Source organism: Calonectris borealis, chromosome 7 (genome assembly GCF_964195595.1).
Source record: "Calonectris borealis chromosome 7, bCalBor7.hap1.2, whole genome shotgun sequence".
In the NCBI taxonomy this organism is placed as follows: Eukaryota; Metazoa; Chordata; class Aves; order Procellariiformes; family Procellariidae; genus Calonectris; species Calonectris borealis.
In genome coordinates, this window is record NC_134318.1 from 15560817 (window position 1) to 15577320 (window position 16504).

Consider the following 16504-nt stretch of genomic DNA (forward strand, 5'->3'; position numbering starts at 1 on the left):
TGACCACCGAGGGAGTCTTAATGTTCAGTACAATATCCGGGTGCTGGGCATCAAACCTTCACGTGTAAGGACTAAGCTGGTGCAACACAAAGGCAAGAAAAACTGACAGGATTTGGAGCTCTTACAGGCTAATCTGTTCCTGGAAACAGAGATAGTAGCCCTGCAGATGATTCAGGAACTCCCTGCAAGCATATGACATCTTCATTTTTGTAATTTTTTCTCCAAGGAACTCTGACTGGGGCCTCCCAAAGAAAACAGAAGCATCTCTTAAGAAATACGAGTATAGTGTATTTACTTCTGCTCCAGTCCAGAAGAGCAGAGAAATATTTGCTCATTCTTAGAGGAAACCTGAGGATTATTCAACAAAAGGGTATTTTTTAACCTGAAAGACTCATGATGCAAGACATTATCCCTGTTTTACTAGAAAAATAACAGCAGGTAACAGGTCTCTGAACTCAATGGAAAATATGACCAAAGCCAGACAGATTTCTTAAGATGTCATATTTTGGGGCTCTTACTTTTGTAGTGTGCTGAAGACTCAAAATCCTCAAAGTGTTTGAAGAATATTTCAAGCACAAGTTACTGCAATACAAGCTCTACAAAACAATCCCTCAGAGCAGATCCAATCCCCTATACATGGGCAGAATTTCAGGTTTCAGCGACCAGGCTTTATTCACTACAGCACAAATTGCAACTTAGGAAAACTTGTAAGGAACATACACCAGTGTTCTCAAACCCAAAACAAGTAAGCAGTGATTCAGAAGAGCTCCACTCAAGCTCTATAGGCAACTCACACTAAAGTTATGGACATGCTTTTGGCCAAGCCACTACTTTTATGTGGATGAGTTGCATCTGAAATACCATGTGAAAGTACTCTGAACTTAGAATGTAGACATCTTAAATTCTGAAAAATAATCTATATTGCCACCAAGAAGCATCATCTTTTAACCTCTTCTGAGCTGCCCACTCGACTAACATCACCAATACTTTGGCATAAGAGCTCTACACTGCACAACTGTAATTCAAGGAGCTATTCAAGCTATCATTCATGGGATATTTTCAGCTCCACTTCATTTCTTAAACTAACAGAAATACGCTAAAGGAAGACTTGAAAAAGGCAAACAGAATTAGGGATCACTCCCACAGCAATTAAAAAGCAGTGAAAGAGGACAATAGCAGTTGTAACAATTTCAGTTTTCACCCTTCTTCACACAGAAGCTACTAAAAGATATAGTTGATTGGCCTTGCTTTCACATGTTAAAGTCTTTATTCCTATTTAGCTATAAAAGCTACTAGTAATGCTAAAAAAAAATCCACAAAACAAAAGCAGCTCTAAAAACTTCGTATTTTCATTTATACAAACTGGTCAGAATGAAAACCAATGACACTGTAGAATGCAGGTATTGACCATGTAAATTCAAACTGCAAATATTTTTAGTTATTGACACTGAGGAGGGGTACAACTCTACTCAGCTATTCACTGAATTTTACCAGGTTTATGCTACTTCTGCTCCACTGACCTCAGGTTCACTGAAGCAGTAAGTGAACAGATAGAGAGATCTTCCGCTCCAACATAGAGCAGCACTTGACAAAGGCACCAACTAAAAGACATGGATCTCTTACCTAGTTCAAGGGAAATCTGCTCAAAATAGCTGACTGCAAATAAAGTGTATACTCCGTATTCTGACTTAAAGCAAGAGATAGCACAGGAAGCAGAGAGAAAAGGAAATATCACAAGTAAACTGAGTCTAAAAGTCAGCAATTTTCCAAACATGAGCAGAAGAGTGAAAGACAGTGGAAGAGAGAAGGATCTTTTTGTAAGCTATCAGGGTCTTTATTAATATTTAAGAATTGCAGGCAATCGCAGGAATACAGGATGTAGGGCCTTCACTGACCTTATCCTAAAAGCACTATGGGATAACCCATGCTCATGCAAGTTAAAACTCAGACAGATTACACCAGGATAAGTGAAACCAACACTAGACGCTGTCACTACAGTTCAACAGATGGCTCATTAACATCTTGGGAAAGTTTGGAAAAATCTGTCATGTCTATGAAAATTTTCTTTAACAAAGCTATTGACCAGTTTCACCTGAATAGGAGCTTGCCTGTGTTGTAACTTATTTAGTATATGCAACAAACCACAAGCTATGTTTTCCTTTTACTTCGCAGAAAGTTCAGGTATTCTGAAACATGTAGAAGTGTGTCAGTCATTCTGACCAGGAGTTTATTCACTCCAGGGAACAAAGCCTGTTAGAACAAGTAGCCAGAATAATCTTAGCTGATCAAAACTCCTCAGCTGCCTTCTACCTCTCATGAGAGCAGATACATACCCACTCTCTATAACATCAACAGTAGCAAGGCAAAACTCAAGGTCTCAAATTAAAGCAAGCATGTAATTTGACTTTTTTTTCCTTCCAACAGAAGGTTTTGGAACCCTCACAAAGCAAATATTTTATGTGAGGAGCCAGAACTTCCAGTTTGGGGAATAATGTTATTTCTATTTAGCAATCGGGGAATAATTTTATTTCTATTTAGTGATCCAACAACAACAGAACCTATTCCATACACATTGTCTCCTCCCTCCCATACCTCCACACAGAACAAAATGTTTCAAAACAAAATGGGTCCTCCATTTGCTATACTACTTTATATCACAAAAGTAAGTCACAACTTAGAGGAGAAAAGACAGGAAGCCGTCAACTTTCTTTTCTGACAAATCCACTCTTTCTTCAGAGAACATCCTAAACGTTTAGTCTTATTGTGACTTTCCTCCATTTCCAGGAATGCCACTTGTTCAAGTCTCCAGTTACATTTCAGCCAAAAAGGATATCCCTTCACATTTTCTTTTTTCACAAGAGAAGAACAGGAGACTGATTATAGTAATATAGACTAAAGAAATGACAAGCATATAATTTGTTTTGGGGTTTGTTTATTTGTTTCTTAAACACATTCCTTGCTTCGGGTATAACATGCAGTCTGTCTACATCCACATGATATTTCTTAGCCTTTACACTGAATGTTCCTATATATGTATTTATATAGTATATAAATATGTATTATGTATAATAAGAAAGACATATTTTAACAATCTAAACCAGATCAAGGTATCTCCAAGTTAAAAAAGAATTCCAGCATAGACATCTGTTCTCCAGCAATGAGCATGCTAAGAAATGAATGCATGTATCTATACAATACTAGTTACATTCATCACTTGTTCTGGTTAAACAATGCTGTCTCCATGTCATGGAGACATGATGTAGAGCTGAATCCATAAAAAACTCAATTTTTTTCCTCCCCTCCCATCCCAAGGAACAGGATCCATGCTTTCAAACACCAGACTAACACTCTGGTGTTAGAATGAGGCACCCTCCCAGCACCACGGGATGCTACTTATTGGGGGGATGGGGTGTAAATGTGTGTTGGGTTTGGGGACGATGCTTTCAAAGCTTGCTTTCTTCTGCTGCCCTCCACCTCGTGCACCAATTGCATTCACAACACACCCAGGAGAACCTTATTTTACATGCCGACCAGGATGATCACCAGCTCACAGGCCACAAGAGAAAATAGCCCTTTGTGGTCACATAGGCAGCTCAACAACCATGTAATTATTCTCCCTACCAACTGACTCTCTGGTAAAAAAATGCACTTTTGCGACTTTCAAAAACCAAGTAGAAGATAAACCTCTAACACAACACTGGAAAACATTAGAGCTGTGACAAAATGGCATTCACCAAACACCTCACAATCCTAACCACTGCCAGCTCTTCAGCAGACTGTCTCTGCCCAAAGACATAAAAATAAGCTAATGCTTCAGGAGATGTAGCAGGTAGGTTGACAGAGCACCCTGCACACTACCACAGCACAAGGAAAAAGAATAAAAAAGACAAAGACCAAAGCTGCTCCAGGCCGCCAAGCCCATGCTTGAACAGCTCCAGCCCTTCCCCCAAGAGCCAGCACTCAGGCAGGTCGTGAGAAATCCTCAACTGTCTCACTGGAAGACTCTGCATCCGCCCCAGGGGAAGGAGGAAAAACAGGCTTTCCACCTCTCAGGAGTATGCCAAGAACAACACGGTGTCACTAAGAGATCAGGGCAGCAAAGGCTGTGAAGTGACACCAGAGCTCCTTCCAATGCAGACATCAGTCTCTGCAATAGCTAACAACAAATGCACCAGCAGATTTAGAAGGTGCAGAGGTTCGACACAAATGCTTCCTAATCTGTGCCTTTAATAAAGGGAAAAAACCAAATACCTCCAGAGAAAAAAAAGTGAGAACACAGGAAACTGCCATCTTAACAGGCTGACAGCATGACTGGTTATACAAGCAGCACAGCTCAGAAAAAAAAAAAACAGAGCTGAACAACACCTTCCCTTCTCACTTGTCCCAGCTGGACAAGGTGTTACAGTTGAACTCCCTTCTGCTTTGCAGAAGTAGACCACTGTTATGACCACTTCGTCAAAATACCCTTTGTAACCTCGGCGCACTGTACACTTTGCCAAGAAAGTAACCTTGTTGTCTTCTGAGAGTCATCTCACTCACTGCCTATCCATTAGCTTCAAACCAAAGTTTTAGATGAACCTTCCTCCTCCACAGGCTTGCTATGCAGACAAACTGAAGTAACTGAATACTCAGGGCAGGGTGGAAAGCTTTGCTGTTTTGTACCCTTTATTATATATAGCTATACCACTACATTCATATTCCACACAGCAATAAGTACTTCCCTGAGCACCAGTTAATGACAAATTTCTGAGGGGAAAGCAATGTGCATCAAGAGGATCAGCTCCACATCCTGGCAGTCAGAAGCCTGCTGTCACATAGAGACCAAAGTCCAACATTTCAGGTGTCTTCCTTCAGATGCAAGTTACTTGAGGCTATTCCCTTTGTTTTCTATTCCAGGAGTTTCTAGATGTCATGTACATGTTTCCACACTGATTTTATATCCCAAAGCAAGAGTAGACAGCTCTCGCCAAGCAGAACAAATCACACTCTTTTCAAAATATTGAAATTCACAGCATTCAGCTGCCTCTGAATACTGTGATTCTATACTGCTTCCCATAGCTGCGACTGCAGCAACTGGAAGCTGCCTTGTTACCTCCAAGTTCATCAATTATTTAGAGAAAACACCTTTCCAGAGAGACTCAAGTATCAATTATTTACTCTTTAAGCAGGAAACAAAATCCTTTAAAACAGGAAAAAAGATTTCTGGAAAGGGCTGTTGGGCGACATTAACAAATTTGGTTTTGTACACTAGCAACCCAACTGAAACAGAATGAAAAAGCCAAAATAAAACCACCCACAAAAAAGCCAAAAGCTCATATGCACACACAAGTTCAGCAAGTGCCTGAGCCTATTAGTGCCAAAGGAAAAGCCCCAACTACCTCAGGGGGCTCCAGCACATGTCTTCACATGGAAGACCTTTATCAATGTTATAAATGCCTGCTCTCTAGACTGGGAGAAACAGAAAAGCTCCTTTGTAATACCAGGACAACATTCAACAATGCTTACTGCAAAGATCAAGAGGAATCAAAGCCCTACGTTTATTACACCCTTGCCTTTCACATCCAGGTTCAGATTAAGGATGAAGACAGCCCTAAGATTTTCAGCTTTTGCACAGACTTCTAAAGACAAGGACACAGAAACAGCTTTCAGAATAAAAACACGTAAGCAGGCACTCTGGATAAGAACAGAAATTCATTCACTTATACATGATACATGTGAGCTTTACTACAAGGAAAGGGATAAAACTTTGTTGCTTTGTTGCTTTGCTCCCAAAAAGGAAGAGAGACAGGAAACACTGAAGCAAAACAAGTGCTGGTCCCCTGCTTCCAAACAGGGGCTAAGGCACACTTTGAACTAGAAAGGAAAATAAACTTACTTTTAAGTCCTGCTAAGAGCCCTGGGTTTGGATACAGTTCCTCTTGAGGTCAGCATATTTTATTTTCATCTGCTAAAAGTTTTCTGCGTAAGTGGTAATAGAATTCAAGTGTGAATAATCGAGCAGAATACTTCTCTCTCAAAGGGCTTCAATCCAAGATTTGTGTCAGATTGGTAAAGAAGGTCAGCAAAAGCCTGGCCATTCAAGTCAGTGGTTTCAACTGCAAACATCACAATCTCTTATCCTGTCAATATCTGAGGATCACCATTTTCTGCAGGTTAAATCCTTTTCTGTAATGCTTACCTGTGACATGCCTAAAATAGAAGAATTTACCCAAGAATGATTTTTTCAGCTCACTGACCATACTGAAAACAGGTTTTGTTCAGTCATCCAGAAAAAAGAAAAGCTGTTTTACAATGTAAAAAATTCAAATATAAGATGTTCAACTATATTTAAGTAATTAAATTGTGGCTGTTTTCAAAATAAAGTCATCTGAACCTAGATGCTTCAGTTCCCCCCCCCCTTTTTTTTTTTGGTTAAAATCAGATCTCAGCCTTTTCTGGGGGACCCAAACTATTAAACTTTAAAACCCACACATATCTAACCTTGATGAGCTTTACTCTGATCACCTCCAACATTGTTCTTAACCTTTCTTTTATCAGATGCTTCTGGCTGAGCATGAGCCAGAGAGTCAAAGAGAAGGATCCTGTTCCTGCCCGAGCTGCGCTAGGGGCTGGAAGGCTGTGTCAGTACCCTCACACAAGCTACCAACACTACAGCTCTAGAAGAGCCATAGATTTTAGGACTGTGTAATACTAGTGAGGGAGACACATGACCATCCTTTGGATGTACAATCAGAAGCCACCTGCAGCAGAAGCAACTGCCTGCAATAGTTACTCCAAAGTAATGAAAATTCTTGTTTGAGGGTTTGATTTACTTTATCTTAGGTACTTCAGTAAAAAAGCTTAAAGCAACATGAGAACGATAGCATGTTCATGGATTTTGTGAATTGCAGCCTGTTAGCCTTGGGAATGCACCACAGATGCCAAAGTACAAAAGTCCATTCTACCAGAAACAGGAAGTTCTGACCCAGGAAGCCACAGTGCAAAGCAGCATAGCGGAAAGCCCACAAGTAAAAACACTCTTGATTCACATGCGAGTGAAGCTTGTGTCTGAAACATATTTTAACACACCCCACCCAAGTAGAATTTTTTTTTTCTGTAAAAGCAGAAAATTACATAAAGAAAGGATCTGCAGGAACAGTTTTGACAACAGCTCTGTGAACTCCGCTTCCCCCAATACACACCTCAATGAGATTTCTAATCTAACACAGGGAGATTAGAACAAATTTTAATTTATTCATGCTCAGCCGTGCTCAAACTGTGCCACACCTAATACACAATGGGAAACTTGATAGAAGACTATGAGAATTAATTGTAGGAGTTTGTCAGCAGAAAAATCCTCCCCTCATTTTTTTTCCAAACATTCATTTCCAGGTAGTGGCCAACTGGTAGCCACACACCAAAGCTTCATAAACTAAATGTAACTACCCTCTAAGAAAATCAGGTCGCCTCAAGACAAAACAATCTATAAGGGATCAAAAAGCATATTCCTCAGTTATTCATTAGAAGTTAGCCTACAACTTAAACTTCTTCATCCAGATTATCTACACATTTGCATCCAGACATGACCAAATTCATAACACACCATGTCAACAATTTTCTTGCTACATCTAAGAGCAAGAAGTTACATCTTCAATACCAAAGTGCGTGCCCCAATTAGATAGCATTTCAGGGCTCAGAGCAAGGGCTTTTTATGATCCTTTCATTAAGTATTACAAGGCCTAAATCTAGCAAAAGGTAGCCCAGAACATACCCCATTTCAGTCCTGTCAGGTATGTTATGAATGCGAAGGCTCTCACACAGACATCGCTCCTAACACAGTGCTCACAAGAGATAATACTTTTCTTTCTTTTCTGCCCCCCTCCTTCCCCCCCGCAAGGGGGCAGGGAGGAAAGAGGCTTTAAACAGCAAAAGATTAACTATTCTACAATGCACTAAATGTCAGACAATGCCTATGCCCAGAGACAAGAGTAAGACTCAAGCGACGTTTCTTCCGATTTGGTCTTCTTACCCGAGGACTGGAGATAATGCTTCGACACAAGGGAAGCTACAAAGGAAGCTAACTGAATCAACTTACACTAAATAAAAATCACACAGAGCACACACCAGACAGAGGAGAGCAACTTTCAGTGATTTTGATTTATTTCTAGACCTCACCTTTAGCAGGCCTTGTCCATCTATGAGCAAGATGAACAAAAATAAAGCAAAATGCCAACCACATAACTTACTGCACATTGTTTTTCAACATTATAAATGTTTTCAGCATTATAAATGCATTCCCAAACTTTTGGGAAGCTATTTCTAAAAACTGCTGTTTCAGTGGCATTGTAATTTTAAACGTGAAAATCTTCTAAGGACAGGCAACATCACTACGTTCTTCGCTCACCACCTTGCAAGAACAGAGCTAAAAGGACATACATCACACCCTAAAAGTACCTTCTTCCAGTGTCATTAGCCAGAGGATAAAGAACACCATTCCAATAACACAGGTGTTCTGGATTTGCTTAAAAAAACAACAACAAAAAGAAACAAAAAAAGCTGCAAAGTAGTTTCTCCCACAGCTCATTCCTACTTCACACCAATGACTAGACCTGAATTCCCACCTGACCCCTTCTCTCCCCACACAATTCCTCTGTCAAGCAGAGAGTGGTAGCATCTCAACCATCCACACCCAAGCATTTAAAGTTTCACACATTTACTGTAAGTATAAAGTGGCTCAGGAAGTCATAAGAGCATGTGAGTATTGATGCCTAACTCACTGATGGGGATAGCCAGAAAGGAGATGATCATCCCACTGAGCATTTTATGAACAAGATATACCCTGTACTTCCATTCTCTAGGAGCTGGTTTCCCTCCATTTTATCCAGAGCTCTAGGTCACAAGCTTTATGTCCCTATATAAAAAAAAAAAAGCAGTGCTAGAAAAATCTTACCCTGCCAGTTATCTTAAAATATCCTTCCTTCCACCTCCACCTTTGAAGATCTAAGGAAAGGAAAACCCAAGTAACTTATCTTATTTTTACGGGGTTTTTTATTCAGAAAGGCTCAAAATTAAACCACTAAGTCTACATGGAGTACGTGAGCAAAGTCAGACGTATGCTTAACAGCCTTATGCAGATACTCTGAAAGTGTAAAATTACGTTTTTTTCTACACAAAAAAAAAGCCAGTGCTGAAGTTAGGCAGGTATAATACCATGGGTCCTGCATAATACCAAGCCTTTTCCAGCTTAGCTTAAGCCCTCTCTCTAAAAATGCACAAGGGTCATTCCCTTCCTAAAAAAAAAAAAAAGAGAGAGGGAAAAAAGTTTACAAAGGGAAAAAACCACTTTCCCCACATTATCCACACATAATGCATTTTACTTGAACTCATCCTCATCGTAGCAGCAGCTTCTCGGCAGCGCTCTGCAGTGCTCACAGACCAGAAATAAAACATTCACCTGAAACTACAGAGGCAACCAGGTAGCAGGTGAATGACCAAACGGGAACTGGTGATGTGTTAATTATCCAAACACCCATCCTGGGACCACAGGAGCCACCTGAGCTGACGCCGCGCTCAACGGCCAGGCCTGTTTCAGCAGAAAGCTGAAAGGGTGTGAGAGAGATCCCTCGCTAACACAGCTTACAAGTAATTAAAGTTAAAATTAGAAAAAAAAAGTTACAGGCCTCAATCCTCGCACATACGGAGCAGTTGCTTCTGCTAACAGCAACGCCTGGATTGAGGGCAGGGGCGGGCAGCAGCCGGCGCAGCGGCGGAGCGAGGAGCCGGCAAACACCGCCCTGCGGCTGCAACACCCCGAAAAGCCTTTTTTTGTTTTTAAATTATTTTTCTCCGTGGTGGCACCTCACTCAACGAAACAATTTCGGGTAAACTCCCAGAGGAAGCCTCGCCCGGCCTCTCCGGCTTCCTTTAATGGACAAGGACAATGGCAGCGGCTCGCCATAGCCCCGCGTTTTCGGGAAACTTAGGAAGTCTGAGGGCTGCTGCCCGCCCCGAGGGAGGGCAGCCGGGCAGCGCTTGCTCCCCGCCCGGTTCAATGGCTGCCAGCTCCCAGGGGATGTTGCAAGGCAGAGCCGTGGTCCAGGGGGGGTCGAAGTGCCGGTGTTTAAAGACGGGGGGGAGAAAGGGGCGTTCCGTACGGCGGGGACGCGGTGCAACCCCCGGGGCAGGCGGCTGAGAGGGATGCCCGGGCCGGCGGCGGGTCGGGCAGGGACTCACCGGGGGCAGCAGCCTGCTCGCTAAGTTTCGCCAAGTTGGGAGGAGGGCGAGGCGGCGGTCGGCGTACTCAGGAGTCCCTCCACTGCTTCGGCTAGTCCATGGACACGGCGCGGCGGCGCTCCCGGACCTTCCCCGCGTCAGCGCGGCCGGCCACCGCCGCCAGGGTTCCCTCTCCGCCAAGCCGCCCCACCGCTGCCGTGCTCCCGCCGGGGGCCGAGGCAGCGCGGAAATGCACGCCCGTCCCTCCGGCCACGCCCGCTCCCCGCACGCAGCCGTGCTCCACACAAAGGGGACGCGCAGGAAGCCCAGCTCTCGCTCCAGACCCCCGGGCTTCCGCGGGCCTCCGGGCGTCTTCGCCCGCTGTGACCCCACAGGCGTCCCCCCAGCTGGCGGGGGAGTCCCGCCGCCCCGCGAAGACCCCAAGGCCGGGCGGAGGCTGCGAGAGCCAGGGGCCCCCGCCCCGCCCCAGCGGCGGGAACGGCCGCCCCTCACGTCCCCACCGCCCCTTCCCCGCGGGCGACCCCCCGCAGCCCCCTTCGGCGGCTCAGCCGGAGGAAGCCCGTGACCGCTCAGCAAGGCTCTCGGCCTTTTCACTTTGGACTAGTTTTCTGGTCGAGCCGGCCGCCTCCCCCGCCCTGCGGAAGAGGCTCCGAAAGCCGGCCTGCCCCGCGCCCCGCCCCCGGGCCGGGCTGAGGGAGCTCGGCCGTGGCCCGCGCGGCCGGCCCGTCCCCTCAACGGCGTTCCCTCCCCCCTCAGGGCTTTTCGGAGCGAGAACCAGCATGCCAGGGACAGCACTTCCAGGATAATATTGAAGGCACAATCGAGCTTTACCTGGAAAGCCAGAAGCGAAGGAAAAAAATAAAATATAAGCGACCCCGAAGAGTATTTTGAGTCTCCAGGCGTCCCAGGGCTTTCAGATATCTCTCTTTGGAGGTGCTGGGAAGATGGGCGGGAGAGGAAGGAGGGGCTGAATCGTGGTTTTTAAACCCCTGTGATGAGCAAGTGATAGCTCACACCTGAGGCAGTCACCGCCGGGCAGGTGGGGAAATGCCCTCCCCTTCCCTGCCTGGCGTAGCTCCGCGCTGCCGTGCGCTGCTGCTGCTCCCGCTCTTCTTTTCCGTGCCTTATGATGTCTCGACCCAGGGAAATACTTCTTTCCTCCTATTTAGAGCAAAACTATTGTCTTCGGTGCCTCACTAGCTGTGAAAATACATTTGTGTGCAGGAAGGCAAGGCTAAGGAAGGTAGTTCAACAGCAGAGGCATTATTACAAGCCTTCTCATAGTCTCTACACATCCTTCACCTGCTCCAGGCCTTGGACTTTGGACACTTCCTTATTCCCCCTAGATCAGGAACAAGCACTGCTCACAAAGATGGCAGCAATCCCACCAAGCGCTCGGCTAAAGGGTGAAAGGAACTGTTGAGCAATTAGACGGGGTGAGCTTAGTGCTTCTCTTGTGTAGTAATTCTCCACTAGTCAAGGCTGACAACCAAAACCATGCTAGAATTAATATGGCATAAATGCACGGTTCCTCTCACCCACACCCATCTGAAGTCAGAGAAAGCGGATAGACACCAGTGCATCACCCATGCTGGTCACGTTATCAAGATTCCTTCTCATCCCCTACATGCAGTTGTTCAAAGAAATGTTAAAAAAAAGAGGGGGGGGGAGTGTTTGCACCTTCAAAACTCTCGAATGCAAGAGATTGCATTAGGCATTGCGACTGCTGGCTTAAGCCAAGGACAGGAAAGGCTGAACATTTCAAGGGCCATAGCTAAGCTCAGCTGTCCTCCTGTCCTTCCAGACAGATACCATTTCAGGGCTCCAGTCTGAGTCTGGAAAAAAGCATCTCTAATTCTGCAGAGACCTAAAGTTTGTTGCACGATAGCAGCTTCTCTATAGTCTCCTCTGTTTGCAAGCCTCCCTGAGCTTGCTCGAGGCTTCTTAGAAACCAAAGTAAAATTGAATTGACTGGTAAAGCTGAAAGAAGATGCTATAAGAAGAATCACCTGAATTTTAGGGAGGATCTAAGTGAGGAAGGGGAGCTAGAAAAAGTCATTGGATTATCAGGTGGTAAAAGGAACTAGAAGAGATCTTTTCTCCATCTCAGAAGTACTTCAGTCATCCCACAGAGCACTGAGTCACATCTCCAGTAAAGTCCAGAGCCAAGGCAGAAAGCTCCAGCACGCTGCTTCTGTACGAGATGGGAAGATGGAGGGTGCAACAGCAACTACTAAGATTCAGCAGGGAAAATGGGAACTTTCAGGGAAATTCAGCAGCTTTAGGATGTAAGGACTGTGGAATTAGGAAAGGCATTCATCAGTAAAATAAGGTTCTCTTGCAATTTATAAGTCTTATAAAATGGTTAGTGTTAGCAGTTTGCAGAGTAGTTGAATTGACTGTGTTCACTGTTAGCATGGAGATAGTTCGAACGACCTCTCTATGTCCCATTTATTTGCCTTTGACATTCTCTCTGTTCTGTGTGCTTCACTGTGTTGCCGAGAAAATTAGGGTAAAACTCTCATCCATCACAGAAACATTAACTAAGTGCTAGGGCAAATTGGAAGACTTTTAAAAGACAGTCACTTCAGCAGTAAAAGGGTGTAATAGCACTGCAGGAATGAAGATGGAAAATCTGGTTTGTTAGTGAACTTGTGCAGGCCGATGTTCATGTATGGTTTGTCAATGCTGTTTCCTCTGGCCACTACAAAACATTTCCTGAAATTAATGAATGATCCATTATGAGGAGTGGCTGGTGGAAAATGGCATGACCAGAGCTATTCACCAATTCCACTGTATCTGCTCAGCGTTATCATCAAACACAACTTTTCAGTGGAGGAAATTTCTATTTATGCAGGGAGATTTCTGGAAATCAGAGTTAAAGTTGTAATTATCATGTGGTTTTGATAATTATGAGGTTAAGAGAGACAGGGATGTGTGGGGAAAAAAGCCCACAGAAGCTACTGAAAGACTTTAAACAACTTCAAATACTAAGAAATCAGTAGCTGGACCGAAAAGAGAAAGGAGAAATATTTTAGGGCAAACCTTTATAACATTTTCGAGATCAATTAGAAGAAGAATAAATTAGGATGGAACTATTCAGATATCGAATAGAATTAGAGTGGATTAGACTGAATCAGTGATTTAACTTTATTCATCAGCTCTCCGCAGTATTTTCCCCATCTCCCCGGCTCCCTCTGCTGTTACCAAGTGGCTATTGCACCTGTCTACTCCGGCTCCCCCGCACCAGCCTCTGACAGAAGTCTGTGGGATAAAGGAAGCCTCTCACACATTGGCAGTACCTCCAATTAATATTACTAAAACATAAGACATTAGTAAGGATTACAGTGAGTCTGTTAAGAATTTATTCCCTCTACACTCATTTAGAAATATCTATATACCACAGACTGTATCATTCAACACAACATATCCTTCATTTAAGTTTTTTATTTTAAAAAGGAAAACGTCCACACAAGTAAAAAAATCGCAGGAGTAGATGTCTTTTCTCACAGCTTTCTTCTAGGCTATTCGGAACCTACAGTGGTCTGTTCCTGGCATCTTTGTTACGCAAATCCTTTACTGCAGAAAAAACCTCGGGTTTACTGCTGACCTTCATTTTGCCTGGGCTAGCAGTGACATCCAGCGGTTCAGAGAGAAAAAGAAATTTGCTTATTCCTTTCTTTCTACCAAAGTGCATCACAGGAAACGCATCAGAAAAAGGCAGGGATCCCTTGGCGTTCCCTTCTCTTTGTGGATATTTGCAAATGGCACCAACTGCAGGCAGTCTGACAGCCGTGGGAATGGATAACCCACCCGGGGAAACAAAAATGCAGAACAGGAAATAAACAGAAAACACCCTCTGAGGCAGACCATCTTTCTAATGGCTTTAAAAGGACACCGCAGATAAGAAATGTCATCGGTATTTTTAAATGTTCAAGTAAAAAGAACCTTCCTATATTACACCCACGCCATTGACTTCACAGCATTTTCCCTCTTAATTTTTTTTTATTAACCCTATATTTGTACTGAAAAAAAAATGAACGGGCTTGCAAACAAGGGAAAGTTGATTGAAGATAAATTACCACAGGGGAGTTTTGTTTCTCAAGCCCAGAATAAGCAAACTTTCAATTATTAGAGTTTCTAGTAACTAGCTGAGTGTTGAACTGTGATGTCATATTTGAGAAGCACTGAGAAGCGATTTAGGTTTTGTGTACATGTTAAAAGAAAAAAAAATCAAAACATTAAATGCATGTAAGGAACTGGGCCAGCAGAGGTAGCTGTTGGTACAACAAAATCAACAATCATGAAATTTTTTTTCAATGAACATTCTACATTTAAAAAAGAAAACATTTTTTTAGACCAGATAGTCAGACTTTGCAGTCTCCAGCATCAGAAATTCACTTAGAATTCATTTGTTCCTCCTTTTTTTGCTGTCATTTTTATTTCTTTGAGGCTGCTCATTTCCAATTCCTATTAACTGTTCCTAGCTCCTAGGCACACGTATTTTCTATCCTCTCCATTCTTATTTTGCCAACATGGCGTTCAGAAAGGATGAGTCAACTCCAAATAATCCCAAGGTTGGCTTAAAAAAAAATCAGATTTATGAACATTAATTCTTCAGAACATTTTCAAATATCATTTGGACCTTTTGTGGCTCCAGATTTTGACTAGATCACTGAAAAACAGGGTTAGAAAGCTTTGAAAAGCAGGTAAGCTTACCTAAATTTGGATTCAAGAAGTCCTCTGTCCCACTAGCTGTTTACGGGAACTATCACTGTTAACAGTAGGAAAAGACTCTCCCAACCTAGGTCTGACATGGTTACCATACATGTGCCTTTGCTGAAGCTGACAGACCAGAGAACTTTCAGTCTCCATGAGTATTTTAATAAACACCCTCAAAAGGACTTCATGGGTCTTTCTAAAAATGTTGCTACACTAAAGGAACATTTCATTGTTGCAGCATTAGTAATTTGTATGTTTAACAGCCTTATACTTCAGCTAAACATTCTAAATGCTGGACATGATGGCTTCCTGCTTCTGGTTCCAAAATCACAAAACACGGTCCCTTTGGGTGGGCTAACAGCAGGGCTGCAACCCCGTGGCGTCCTTGCCATCATCTAGGACTTTCTGCAGTCTGACTGAAAGCACCGGGGGCCAGCTCTGGCAGAGTGGGTGGAATTCAATTGTGTGTACACAAAATTAGCAGTAGTAAGTAGATGCTCTCCAGATTTAGCAGGTTCTAAAGGCACTTCACTTTATCTGAAATTTCTTGGCCTTTATCTGGCTTCTATCCCATTCTCCAAGGACTGTTTATGCCATTCACATTTCATGTTTATGTGAAATGCATAAACTGCCCTTGGGACAAGGCCTAAAATCCAGGTCTAAGATCAGTACCTTCTTTGCCTGTCTCTTTGTGCAAGATCTGTCCTCTGCAAATGGCAAAGCTTTCTAGTTCCCACTGGAAAGAAAACTCAAAACTCAATAGCAGCCATGATCCAGAATTCTCCTCCTATTGCAAGATCTTTGTTATTAGTAGCATCTTGCAACTGCAAGAAACAGTAGCTCCCACCCGTTTCTACGCCTACTGCAGACAAGTGGCCACTTACACAATGCTTTGAACTTTGCAGGTTTGTAGAGGAAGAGTTTTAGGTGCCTTGTGTCAGGCAAGCACTCATGATACGGGTGCTTCGTTGCAGTCCTAAAACCCAGGACAAAAACCCTCAGGCACAATTCTTTATTTCATGGAGCAAACTCTTGGCAGCTGCCCGGCTGCTCTGGATGCCATTCGGAGGACCCCACCTCCAGTCAGTCATTTTATGTCTTTGCCCACCGAACAGCTTTTTGACACCATCTTACAGGCATACTTACCCAGGCAGCTCAGAACATGGACAGAGACAACACATGGTTCTCCGCACCTCTCCATGAATCCTAGGAGAGCCTTTATAGAGAAAATCCGTATCATATAGACAATTTGCTGTAGACTTTGCTGCTCTACTCTCCAAACTCCTGTTCCTTCCTCCATCCCCCAAAAGAGTTAAACACAAATTTCAGGTGATAGTAGCATACACGAGTCCAACTTCCATTTAGTTTTCAAATGAAACATCTTGGTGAACATATGAATCACTCAAAATCCTCATTGCTAGCATTGTTTCAGGGAACTGTGAAGAACAGACCCTGAAGAGCACATAAATATTTCTAGTTAAAATTAGTTCTGCCTGGACATAAATATGTATTAAAAAAAAAGAAGTCAGGATTTCATCCATAATGATGCAATTTTAAAACCTGCATAACT

At 43.3% G+C, this 16504-nt stretch overlaps 1 protein-coding gene across 2 annotated transcripts in view; it reads right to left on the bottom strand.

Moving 5' to 3' along the window:
• TSPAN14 (tetraspanin 14) overlaps nucleotides 1-10611 on the bottom strand; it is a 42723-nt gene extending 32112 nt beyond the window's left edge. Inside the window, exon 1 of one of the 2 annotated variants that reach the window (XM_075154341.1) lies at nucleotides 10213-10611. The gene's annotated coding sequence lies outside the window, so the exon portion shown is untranslated. The remainder of the gene's footprint in view (nucleotides 1-10212) is intronic. The other variant, XM_075154340.1, reaches the window with a different exon arrangement.
• Nucleotides 10612-16504: the final 5893 nt, after the last annotated feature.